At 41.0% G+C, this 13,541-nt stretch overlaps 1 protein-coding gene across 3 annotated transcripts in view; it reads right to left on the reverse strand.

Moving 5' to 3' along the window:
- SPECC1 (sperm antigen with calponin homology and coiled-coil domains 1) overlaps positions 1-13,541 on the reverse strand; it is a 543,118-nt gene that overhangs the window by 418,997 nt on the left and 110,580 nt on the right. The window lies entirely within an intron of this gene.

The following is a 13,541-nucleotide window of genomic DNA, read 5'->3' on the forward strand; positions in this document are numbered from 1 at the left end:
AGACGACTTTTTAACCCCTAAAAATTGTCCCAAAGTCGGGGGTCGTCTTATACGCCAGGTACGGCATGTGCAGGGAGCGATCCTGGATGTTCCCAGGGTCTGAAGGACAGGAAACTCTCCTTCAGGCCCTGGGATCCATATTCATGTAAAAAATAAAGAATAAAAATAAAAAATATGTATATAGTCACCCCTCCGAGAAGCCTGGCTGTCACCGCTGCAAGCGTCTGCCTCCGTTCCTAAGAATTGCAGAGCGTGAAGGACCTTCGATGACGTTACGGTCAGGTGACCGGTCACAGACCAATCACAGGACTGCGATGTCATCGAGGGTCCTTCATGCTCTGCAATTCTTAGGAACGGAGGCAGACGGTTGCAGCAGTGACAGCCAGGCATCTCGGAGGGGTGAGTATATACATATTTTTTATTTTTATTCTTTATTTTTAACATGAATATGGATCCCAGGGCCTGAAGGAGAGTCTCCTCTCCTTCAGACCCTGGGAACCACACGCCGTATAAGATGACTGGGCGTATAAGATGACCCCCGTCTTATACAGCGGGCATATCCCAAATTCCATATTTTATATGGAAAAGTTGGGGGTCGTCTTATACGCCCAGTCGTCTTATACACCAGAAAATACGGTATTTTATTTTAAAAAATAATTATTTTTGCATCGCGTTATTCTGAGGACTATAACTTTTTTGTTTTTTCGCTGATGACACTGTATGGCAGCTCGTTTTTTTGCGGGAGAAGATGATGTTTTCAGCGGTACCATGGATATTTATATCCTTATTTTTGATCGCGTGTTATTCCACTTTTTGTTCGGCGGTATGATAATAAAGCGTTGTTTTTTGCCTCTTTTTTGCGACGGTGTTCACTGAAGGGGTTAACTAGTGGGACAGTTTTATAGGTCGGGTCGTTACAGACGTGGCGATACTAAATATGTGTACTTTTATTGTTTTTTTTTATTTAGATAAAGAAATGTACCTTATTTTCCGGCGTATAAGACGACTTTTTAACCCCTCAAAATCTTCTTAAAAGTCGGGGGTCGTCTTATACGCCGGGTACAGACAAATGTGCATATGGTGGGTGGGGGGGAGTGGTCCTGATGACGAAGAGAGGGGGCGTCTCACAGGAAAGTGTGAGTGGAGTAGCCCCCTGTTACCTGATTGCGGCAGCGTGGGGGTCTCTGTGCAGGGGAGCGGCGTCTCCTCATTGCGGTAGCATAGGGTTTCTGTGCTGGGAGCGGCCGCTCCTCTTTGTGCCATGGGGGCTCTGTGCTGTGGGGTGGTGCATCTTCTTGCAGCGTCGGGGCTCCTCCGGCATCTTCTCAAGGCCCGGAGGCACCGGCAGCTCCATTGCTTCAATGCGGTGGCCTCCGGGAAAATGGCCGCTGGGGGCGGTGCATGCTCAGATTCAGATCTCGTCCCGAGATCTCGGGAGACGAGATCTGAATCTGAGCATGCGCCGCCCCCAGCGGCCATTTTCCCGGAGGCCACCGCATCGCAGCAATGGAGCTGCCGGTGCCTCCGGGCCTTGAGGAGATGCCGGAGGAGCCCCGACGCTGCAAGAAGATGCACCGCCCCACAGCACCCACGGCACGAAGAGGAGCTGTCGCTCCCAGCACAGAAACCCTATGCTACCGCAATGAGGAGCCGCCGCTCCCCAGCACAGAGACCCCCCACGCTGCCGCAATGAGGTAATAGGGGGCTACTCCACTCACACTTTCCTGTGAGATGCCCCCTCTCTTCCTCATCGGGACCACTCCCCACCCCAAAAGGCACATTAGTCACCGGCCCTATAAGACGACATACGGCATATAAGAAGACCCCCGACTTAAGAAGATTTCATATTTTAACTGGAAAAGTTGGGGGGGGGTCGTCTTATTTTTTTTTTAAGACATGTAAATATATATTTTTTTACATTGCCCCAGGGGGGGGACATCACACTATAGTGTCAGATCGCTGATTTGACACTTTGCACAGCACTGTGTCAGATCAGCGATCTGACAGGCAGTGCTCCTGGCTTACCAGCGCCTGCTCTGAGCAGGTGCTTGTAAGCCACCTCCCTGCAGGACCCAGAAGCAGCCCCGCGGCCATTTTGGATCCGGGACCTGCAGGGAGGAGGAGGTAGGAGACCCTCGGAGCAACGCGATCACATCGCGTTGCTCCTAGGGTCTCAGGGAAGCACACAGGGAGCCCCCTCCCTACACGATGCTTCCCTATGCCGCCGGAACGCTGCGGTCATGTTTGATCGCAGTGTGCCGGGGGTTAATGTGCAAGGGACGGTCCGTGACCGCTCCTGGCACATAGTGCCGGATGTCAGCTGTGATAGTCAGCTGACACCCGGCCCCGATTGCCTGCGCTCCCTCCGTGAGCGTGGCCGATCGCATATGACGTACTATCCCGTCGGTGGTCATACGGGCCCACCCCACCTCGACGGGATAGTACGTCTAATGTCAGAAAGTGATTAAAAAAAGATCTTCATCTTTTCAAGCACATATGAATTTAAAATGTATAGATTATGCCCCTCTACTCCACCATAAAGGCATAGAAATCATATAGAAAATCGGTGTGAATGACCAAACTAGAAAAGAAATAGATTAAAAAAATGTATTGATGAGATTTATAAACAGTAAAAATACCAAGTTATCTCATGACTAACTTTGGTATTTTTACTGTTTATAAATAGCATCAATAAAAAAATATTTTTTACCTATTTTCTTTCTACTTTAGTCATTCACACCAGTTTTTTTTATATGATTTCTATGCATGTTGTGTAGAACTATAACCTAAGTCCTTTATACATACTTCATTGTTTTACTGTTTTATTTCACATATGATGCTATAGTTTACCATAAAGGCACATTAGCCTTATTTTCTTTAAAGCCAATGTACACCTCCAGGTTTTTTTATTGTTCAATTAATTTCTAAATTCAAAAATCAAGCAAATAGTATTAATTAAAAAAATTCTATTTTGCTGCTGCAAGATTTAGTAAGGCTAGTGTGACAAAGTCACTGGTAAAGTACTGGAGGGGAGATATGTGTCACTATGCTTAATGGTGTCAGTGATGTGAAACCAAGAGTATTTCCCTGCGTCACATTATGTGCTGTGAGGGGTTAAGCTAGTTTTCATAATGGGCTGGCTTTTATGTGGACATCCATAGAGTGGGTGGGAGGATGTCCACCTTATCTCCACCTGCAGAGGCGGCAATGCTGTGTGCTGACAGGACCTGGGTGATGTCACAGTCTTGTGTCCAGTCACATGGAGACAGAGTCACATAGTCTGAGGCTTAAATAGCCAGGCTCCAGAGGAAATCTTTGTTCAGCAAGACTGGTGAGAGGATCTCCAGTGGTTTTCTGTCCTCAGGATGAACCCGTATTGCTCCAGAGCGTGATGTTTGTTACCCGCAAATGTATGGACTGTTACAGCATTTTTGTTTTCTTTGTTGTTTTCCTGAAGGGCTGTTTACTTTCCCCTTCTTGTTGGTTTATGCGGCCATATAATAAACCAACTGAAGATTTAAAGAGACAGTGTTCCTGTTTTCTACCTCAGTGTATCACCAAGTGAGTTGAATTACTTATGCTCAGTAGGTATACACGTGACAGTGGCAACAGAATTAACCTGTCAGCAGGATTGTGCTCAGTAACCTACAGACAGTGTCGGGTTGGTGCCGTTATAAAATTAAAATGATAACTTATTAAAATTATAATGAAAATGATTAAAATAATAGCTTGGTTGATTAAATCCATCTTGTGGTTTTATGTAGTTTTCAGTTATTGAGATTCTCGTGCTCCAGGGTGGGCTGTGGGGGGTGTCTTCATGTGGTGCTCCGATTAAGTATTCATATGTATGGCTTCTGACAGGTCACTGATCCGTCACTGACCCGCCCCCTAGTTTACAAAATGTATATATATATATTCATATGTATTTTCATGACAATGAAAATTGCACATTCACACTGAACTGAAGGCATCAAACCTATGAATTAACTTAAGTCTTATATTCTAGGTTCTTCAAAGTAGCCACCTTTTGTTTTGATGACTGCTTTGCACACTCTTGGCATTCTCTTGATGAGCTTCAAGAGGTAGTCATCGGGAATGGTTTTCACTTCACATGTGTGCCCTGTCAGGTTTAATAAGTGGAATTTCTTGCCTTATAAATGGGGTTGGGACCATCAGTTGTGTTGTGCAGATGTCTGGTGGATACACAGCTGATAGTCCTACTGAAGAGACTGTTAGAATTTGTATTATAGCAAGAAAAAAGCAGCTAAGTAAAGAAAAACGAGTGGCCATCATTACTTTAAGAAATGAAGGTCAGTCAGTCTGAAAAAATTGGGCAAACTTTGAAAGTGTCCCCAAGTGCAGTGGCAAAAACCATCAAGCGCTACAAAGAAATTGGCTCACATGAGGACCGCCCCAGGAAAGGAAGACCAAGAACCTCAAAAATCTCAGGTTAACAGCAGCTCAGATAAGAGACCAGGTCAATGCCACACAGAGTTCTAGCAGCAGACACATCTCTACAACAACTGTTAAGAGAAGACTTTCTGCACCAGGCCTTCATGGTAAAATAGCTGCTAGGAAACCACTGCTAAGGACAGGCAACAAGCAGAAGACACTTGTTTGGGCTAAAGAACACAAGGAATGGACATTAGACCAGTAGAAATCTGTGCTTTGGTCTGATGAGTCCAAATTTGAGAACTTTGGTTCCAACCACCGTGTCTTTGTGTGACGCAGAAAAGGTGAAAGGATGGACTCTACATGTCTGGTTCCCACCGTGAAGCATGGAGGAGGAGGTGTGATGGTGTGGGGGTGCTTTGCTGGTGACACTGTTGGGGATTTATTCAAAATTGAAGGCATACTGAACCAGCATGGCAACCACAGCGTCTTGCAGCGGCATGCTATTCCATCCGGTTTGCGTTTAGTTGGACCATCATTTAGTTTTCAACAGGACAATGATCCCAAACAAATTTCCAGGCTGTGTAAGGGCTATCTGACCAGGAAGGAGAGTGATGGGGTGCTACGCCAGATGACCTGGCCTCCACAGTCACCAGACCTGAACCCAATCGAGATGTTTTGGGGTGAGCTGGACCGCAGAGTGAAGGCAAAAGGGCCCACAAGTGGAAGACCATTGGAAGACCATTCCCAGTAACTACCTCTTGAAGCTTATCAAGAGAATGCCAAGAGTGTGCAAAACAGTCATCAAAGCAAAAGGTGGCTACTTGGAAGAACATAGAATATAAGACATATTTTCAGGTGTTTCACACTTTTTTGTTAAGTATATAATTCCACATGTGTTAATTCATAGTTTTGATGCCTTCAGTGTGAATGTACAATTTTCATAGTCCTGAAAATACAGAAAAATGTTTAAATGAGAAGGAGCCCAAACTTTTGGTCTGTACTGTAATATATATATATATATATATATATATATATATATATATACACCTATCTCTTGAAAAAAAAAAAAAAAAAGTGGCACCTGCGCCGGAGCGTGATCGCATAAATATTGTGTATATAATTAATTTGTTTGATGTAATCCTGTTATTCAGTGCCATCGAGGAGGAATTTTTTTTCTCTAGCAAGATGGCGCCACCGGTGCCTGCACAGTAGCAGTTATTGGATCACCTCTATATACATCAATAGGTGCTGCGTACGCACGGCCAGAGCCATCTTCAAACTAATTTTTATTTTAGGAATATCAGGATTACAGCAATAAAATTAATAAATTAATCGGAGCCCTAATATGGATGCACAGGCAAAAAAAAAAAAGTTATTTTAACACTGCAGCAACATTCAGCAGAAAAAGCTTCATACGTAAAGTTAAAATCTAGATTTTAGATTGCCTTGCGCTGGCGTGTACTCCAGAGGACAGAGAATGAACTTCAATCCAATATTGCGGCCAGCATGCAGCCAGCGAGTAAGGAAAGGGTGAATCAAACACCCGAAAACCCCGCCCCTATGACCCAAAACTGGTCCCGCCAAATTCAGGTGACAGGTTCCCTATAAATCTCTCATCAGGTATTTGGTATGTATTGACACAGTCAGTGCTGGGAAGCTGACGGCGGGGGACGTGACATATCAGAATGTGAGTATGTAGTGTTTTTTTTTTTTTTTTTTTACTTTTACAATGGTAACCAGGGTAAATATCGGGTTTCTAAGCACGGCCATGCGCTTAGTAACCCGATATTTACCCTGGTTACAAGTGAACACATCGCTGGATCGGCGTCACACACACCGATCCAGCGATGACAGTGGGTGATCAGCGACCAAAAAAAGGTCCTGATCATTCCCTACGACCAACGATCTCCCAGCAGGGGCCTGATCGTTGGTCGCTGTCACACATAACGAGATCGTTAAGCGGGATCGTTGCTACGTCACAAAAAGCGTGACATTGCAACGATATCGTTAACAAAATCGTTATGTGTGAAGGTACCTTAACTTCTGAACAGATTACTACAGCAGTCAGATTCTAAGGCCGCTATTTGGTCATGAATTGCCATGGCAAACATCAGGACCACACAATCATGATCTCAGGGTGCGAATTGGGATAAAGGGGAAGCCCCCACACTCTGTTAACCATTTATGATGTAGTTACTATTGAAAGCAGCATCTAAAGAGGGGTTAAACAGATTTGGACGGTGCAAACACCGATCGTGCCTGATGCAGCAAGTTGTCAGCAATGGTGTACAGCCGACAGCTGTTGGATTCCCACCTGTATGGGGAGGCTATTCTCTTACAACTCAGGTCAGTTAAAAAACGTATTAGCTGTCATTAAGGGGTTAATTAATGTGTATCGAGCTTTTACAGTGGCCTCCATTACATATAGGCTATAAAGGCATCAATTTAAAATATACATCATGAAAAGACTTTGCAAAAAGCTCACAAGATTCCTTTGGTGCGCACAAGGTGTCCGAGCGCTCAGTCCTAACAGTGACTCCATGATGACGGGGTGGCTGATCTGCGTGTTACCTGCTTACTAATTCTGTGCTCTTCTAATATATACCAGTCAGACACTCTTAGTCTCCATCTGACTAATGGACCCCTATGAGCAAAATTAGTTTATAGATGAGGAGCTTTGATGGTGTGAACACTAAAAATAAACAAGTGTGATGTCAATGGGACCTAATAAAAGTATATAGGACAATAGAATTAATTTACAAACATAATAAAGTACCCACTTATCAGAGGACGCCGACATAAATCAGTCAGTAATGTTCATGTAGAGAGAAGTAAAGGAATATGTATAACACAATGATCTAACAAACCTAGGCGTGTACTGTACCTATCACCGGCTCCGAGGTCAGAGTCCATATGTGCCATCATCCTCCATTCTAGCAGATCAATAAATTACTTGCATCTAAACATGGTAAGGACTGAGCTTAAAGCTAATATTTTATACACCTTTAACGGTTTCTCTATTTAATTGTTTTCTTTCATAGTCATGCCATTTGTAACAAGTCAGAGTCACCATTACAGAGCTTCTGCAGCTCCAAAGTCAGCTCTTCACCTCTAGTCTTGGCTCACCCGACAGCAGCAAGTGACTGCTGCAGCCAATCACTGGTTCGAGTGGTCTTATGATTAGTTCTACACCGTAAAACTTTGAATGTAACCTGAAAAAACCCTTTAAAGAACAATTTGATTTGCAGAACATCTGAGCAAAAAAAAATATATATATTATATTGAACCATGAATGTGCAGTAATCTTTGTCCGTCTAAAGGTTCTCGTTTATCTCATAGTCATATTATTGTAAGACATGATTAAACAATTTGATATGTCTTCATAGGATGATAATGCGGAAAATATTAATGTGTCACCAGATAAAGGGAAAATACAGGAAAAGTTCTGATAGGTCAGAAATAGAAGTAAGAAGATCACATTAATCTCCAAAATTAAGCACTGCTCCAGGACTCCAAATAAAAGCCCACCCTCGCTCACAAACCAGAGTGATTCAGGTGCTTCTCACTAAATTAGAATATCATCAAAAATGTAATTCATTTCAGTTCTTCAATACAAAAAGCGAAACTCGTACATTATATAGTCATTACAAACAGAGTGATGTATTTCAAGTGTTTATTTCTGTTAATGTTGATGATTATGACTTACAGCCAATGAAAACCCAAAAGTCATTATCTCAGTAAATTAGAATACTTTATAACACCAGCTTGAAAAAGGATTTTAAAATCTGAAATGTTGGCCTACTGAAATGTATGTTCAGTAAATGCACTAAATACTTGGTCGGGGCTCCTTTTGCATCAATTACTGCATCCCCACACATAATATCAAAATATATCAAGAGATAAAAGAAGAAATGCTTACAATACACATTTCCTGCTTTAAGTAACCTTATTCTGATCTCCAAAAATCATTATAATGTTTTTACATTTATATTTGTGGTTTTTTATTAATTACGGTTTGATCAAAGAGAAAGCATTAGCTATATCCAGATCACCTTCACCGATTCCATAAACAGAGAACAATAAACGTTAAGTTCTTCGGGCGTCATGTCATAAATTATTACGACCATTAAATAAGAGAAAAGAGCAAACAAAAGTCAGCCAAACAATAGAAACAGCCCCGGCGTCAGACCACAGCGGGGTCACATCATCCTGAGGGTGGGGGGTGGGATATAGAACAAGCCACGAAGGTCTAGGAGATATATATATGTACATTATATATATATATATATATATATATATATATATATATATATATATATATATGATCGAGGTCCTGATTTTACATCACATTTTCTATGTCCATTCATTACATTTTTGAGTTTTATGGTAGAATTACTTTGTTGTATGTAGTATAAAACTGATGCACAATATTCAATATTATAAGATCCAGTTTTTTTTGGGCACATGTTTTTTGATTCAATTAAAAGATCCAATTGCAGTGAAATGGGAAGACATTTAGGACATTTCTACCCCCATTCAAATGATCAGATCCTGTACTGGATCACTTTATTTCAGCTTTTGTCATCCAAAACTAACCCAAAAACGTAAATAACTATTATTACAAGTGTGAACAGATCCTTAGAAAATCACCCCCACTGATGCGGTAGTGCACTTACTGTATGACTCCTCCTTACGTATTTCCACAGTTCATGAGCCAGAAGTGGTTTTATTTGATATTTACTTATTTATTACATTTTTTAAAAAAATTATAAAAGCTCCATCCTAACATGTGGAGGAAAGAGAACACCCACTAAATAGTTCAGTGATAACTTGTATCAGTTATGCAAAGCAGTCAGAGCCATTGATTACACTGGTCAACAGCATTTTTGGTGCCAAAGATATTTCATCAAATTTAGGGTATTTTTGGGGTGCTGATTCTGAATATGTCATCAGTTTTGCCAGATTGGCTCAAGTTTTTTAGATTTTTGGTATCTTATTTATAGCACTTGTTGGTAAATGCGACGCATCATCTCATTAATTTCTTTGGATTAGTACTTGAACTGAGCAGTTCTCAATATAGTTTTGTGTTAATTAGTGTTCTAAAAGTTTGTTCATAGCTTGATTTTTGCACTAACTTTATGTTGTTGTCTGTTTTCCAGTGAAAAGCATGAACTCATCAAGAAGAAGTTGTCTTAACGATCCAGACTCATTCTGTTACATTTGTGGTGAATACACACTGCCAAAACATAGAAGAAACGTAACAGACTTCGTAAAAAAAGTGTATTTTGCCTATTTTGGGGTTATGCTTGGGGACCAAGACAAGTTTTGGGCACCACACATAGTGTGCAAAGCATGTATCGAATTATTACGAAAATGGAGCAAAGGACAAAGAAAAAGCTTCAAATTTGGTGTTCCAATGGTGTGGAGAGAGCCAAAAAATCATCATGATGACTGTTATTTCTGTGCAGTGCAAGTGCAAGGATTCAATAAGCATAAGAAACGAAAATGGGAGTAACATGGAATCTGCAAGAAGGCCTGTCCCTCATTGTGAAGATGTGCCTGTACCTGTGTTTACCATAAATAACAGTCATCATGATGATTTTTTGGCTCTCTCCACACCATTGGAACATTTGAAATTTTTTTTTGTTGACCTGTGTTATTATGGTGTCCATCTGGGTTCTGTTTATTAGAACAGAAGAAAAAGTTCTGCCAAACAACAAAACAAAATTTGTAAAAAAAAATAAAAAATAATGGACACCAAACGAACCCCATAATAGTCAATACAATTTGCATAATTGGTGGAAGAGATCACTTATTTGCTCGTGAACAGACCCTTATGAGAATAAAGGATACAACAACAATGGGAATTTACAGCTTGGCAGATACAGCCAGTGTTCAGTTCCTATGTTTTTTAACTTATATGATGTTTTGTGGGGGGGGGGGGATTAAGGACACGGATCCTTTTTCTTCATACATCGCTTTATGGTAATATTTTAAAACACATGGAAAAATATTAGTGATATGAAGATTTTTTATGGCATTTTCGGTTTTATCTAAAAAAAAAAAAAAATTGTACAAATATTTTTCAACATTTTATTGAGAAGCCTATACAGAGGAAATTGTTAAAATAAAACTCAGTATTTGGTAAAATACCACCGCTGATCCTAAACATACTACAAAAAAGCCACAAATGGGGAGAGGTTTTTTTTTATATTTCTTTATAAACTGGTAACACTTGCACATAATAAAAAAAATTGCAAATGAAGCAAAGCGACAAACACCAACCAAAGGGCTGCAGAAAGACCACAGCATAACCTGCTATACAAAAATACTGCCATCAAACAAAAATCAGACTTTTCGGTAGAAGTGTGGACAAATTGCAGGTCTGGTCCTCATAGCTCGGCCATGAGAAGATAAGGGGACATGAATGAGCCTTTACTGCCATCTACTGGACTGATGATGCACTTCAGGACATGATTTCTTATAATGAAGACATCTTCCACTTATGATTATATAAAGCACGATCAACTTCTGATGTGATTATTATAGGGAAAAAAAAAAACTTTACCAACATCCTGTTAATGTTCCCGTAGTATAATAAAGGCACCATGGGAACAGCATTACTACTGACTCACCGCTTAGCAAGGTGTCCCTGTCATCAGAATCAATATTTGTTAAAAGGCAGCAGAAGTGACGTCAGTGACAGCTGATAATCAGGAGACAGGGGTGGAAGAGAATTTTCAGACTATTGCACTTTACAGAAATTATTCACCTTATAGTTAACAGCACCAATGAGAGACACTGGATGGAGAATTAGGATGTGTTCACAGTTATAAAATTAACAGATTTATAATCCGCTGGGGGATTAAAAACAAAACAAAGGCCCCAGTTTATCATTTGCATTTTTTAAGTCACTTTCTTTTTATATCTTGTGGTATTATTTGCCAGTTTTGGCTCCAAATTGATCAGATGGCTTGAATTTGACAAAAAGTAAAATATCGGCTTTCTCTCTTGAACGGTTTGTGCGACTTGACGGCATAAGTTGCTGAAATGCGTCAAAGATTGGTTATCTCAAAAATAAATTTAGCTTTTTTTTTTTTTAAGGTTGTAATTGATGCATCAGGGTCAAAAAAACAAACTTAATTGCTGGACTATAAAGTAGACTTTAAAAAAAAAAAAACTCAAATAGAATAATGAATTGTGTGCAAACAAAAGGATGCACAAAATGATTTAAAAAAAAAACAGGCACAAAAGAAATGATGAATCGGGGGTTAAAGGACCGGTTTCTTTGAATTTTTTTTTTTCTCTTGAAAGGTCATCAATTTGCATCCATTCTATCTGCTGCCATTTTTTGGGGATTTTTTTTTTTTTTAACATCCTTTTTTAACGGACACTAGTATTCTTGTTTTACATTATATTCTATGATGAACACATCATAATGGATGGTCTTACGTCATGTTTTTCGTTTAACGGTTCCATTATTTTAGCATTGCGAGTGCCCACAAGAATAGAGATGTTCAGAGGCGCCTGTAGTAAGAGTGGATCCATTACAAACAGAAAAAGAATGGATGCAAATGGGGGCTAAAAGCTGAACCACGCTGGTCTTGATGAGGGGGCATAGTGGAGTCAGTGGCACCTGATTGATTAGGAGACGCAACACCTCTTTATGGATCATGCACAACTGAAAAATATAATTCCCCTCCGTGCTCTTCACCGCATATCTTACTCCAGGGACTGGAGTAGGATTTCTGGCGTAAGGCACGCCGCAGCTGATCCTGAATTAGATTAGCTGTGGGGCCAATCCGTGTCCTGACTTTTTTGGCAGAGGTGTGCGACACTTGGCATGAAAAAGTTACAAGTTGCAAACTTTTCGCACAAACTTGAGTTCCCCCCAAATTTTGTGACTTACCGTGTTTTATGCCTGCTTGTCTGGCAAAATCATAAAGCAAGCTGTGGTGGTGTCACGATGTGTTCACCATAAAGGGTGGTAAATATTCTCTATGGCCCATAATGAGCTCCCCGTGCGTGGCCATCAGCCATAAGTTTAGATGCATTCACATGGGCACCAATTTCCAACAGGAACCCTAAATATCACATGTCTTTAGAGCTTTATTCACAATTTGTTAGATGGGTAACATTACAGTGACTGTAAAAAAGTATTTAGCTTTCATTAAAAACCCTTTATGTTCTCAAGAACGAGGGAATTTATAATTCTATAGTGCAACCCTTGATACATAGGTTACCAGCCACCTCTGCAGTGTACCAGAGGTGGCTGGTTTCGTAGACAATGAGGTCACGCGTGCTAGTTCTTTGCTTCAGTGCCTGGATTCCGCCTGTTTCAATGCCCCTGCACTTCTCCAAAGCTGCCTTGGCTTACAGCAAGGAACAGTGAACAACTGGCATTGGCAACTTTCTGGAAAATAGGCAGAGCCAGTGGTGTACCGCTAATATTGGCAGACCACACGGCTGCTATGGGGCCGTGAGTTGGGGGAGCCGCCTCCTCTATCCTTGCCTGGTATTGCACTTTCAACTGTATCAGCATCCTGGATACGGGCACCATGTTGGGGGGCACAGTGAGGTACCATACTTTGTGAGGTGGGGGGTAATGTAGGGTCATCAAACTGTGTGTGGAGAGTACTGTGTTGGCATTCACTGTTGGGGTACCATGGTGTGTTTGTGGGGCACTTTTGTTGCCATCATACCCCCCTCTCAAAGCCACCATAAAGTATCAATGTGTGGGAACACTAATGGTCTTCAATACGATTAAAATTACTTTGTAAGTGCTGCAAAGTTGTGAGATCTGCCCTTCTGTGAATCGTCCGAATATTCATTTTTTTCTGCTTTTGCAGTAGTGGAAGGGGCCCCAAGTTAGAACTTCTGCATTGGGGCCGCATGATTTACGCCCAAAGGCAGAGCTCACCAATGAGGGGGCATGGATGTGCAGCCAACATATTTCGTCATAATTTAGTAGTGTAACTTATGGCAGAAACGTACTCTAGTCAATTTAGTGCCAATTTACCAAACCATATGCGCCCATTTTAATAAATTTGGTGCAAAAATTAGGCAGCAGAAATGGAAAAACAATGAAAAAAAAAATTACTTTAAAAAATAAAAATCTGAACTCATGTCCTTACTGGAAATCTGAA

Source organism: Ranitomeya variabilis, chromosome 3 (assembly GCF_051348905.1).
Source record: "Ranitomeya variabilis isolate aRanVar5 chromosome 3, aRanVar5.hap1, whole genome shotgun sequence".
NCBI lineage: Eukaryota > Metazoa > Chordata > Amphibia > Anura > Dendrobatidae > Ranitomeya > Ranitomeya variabilis.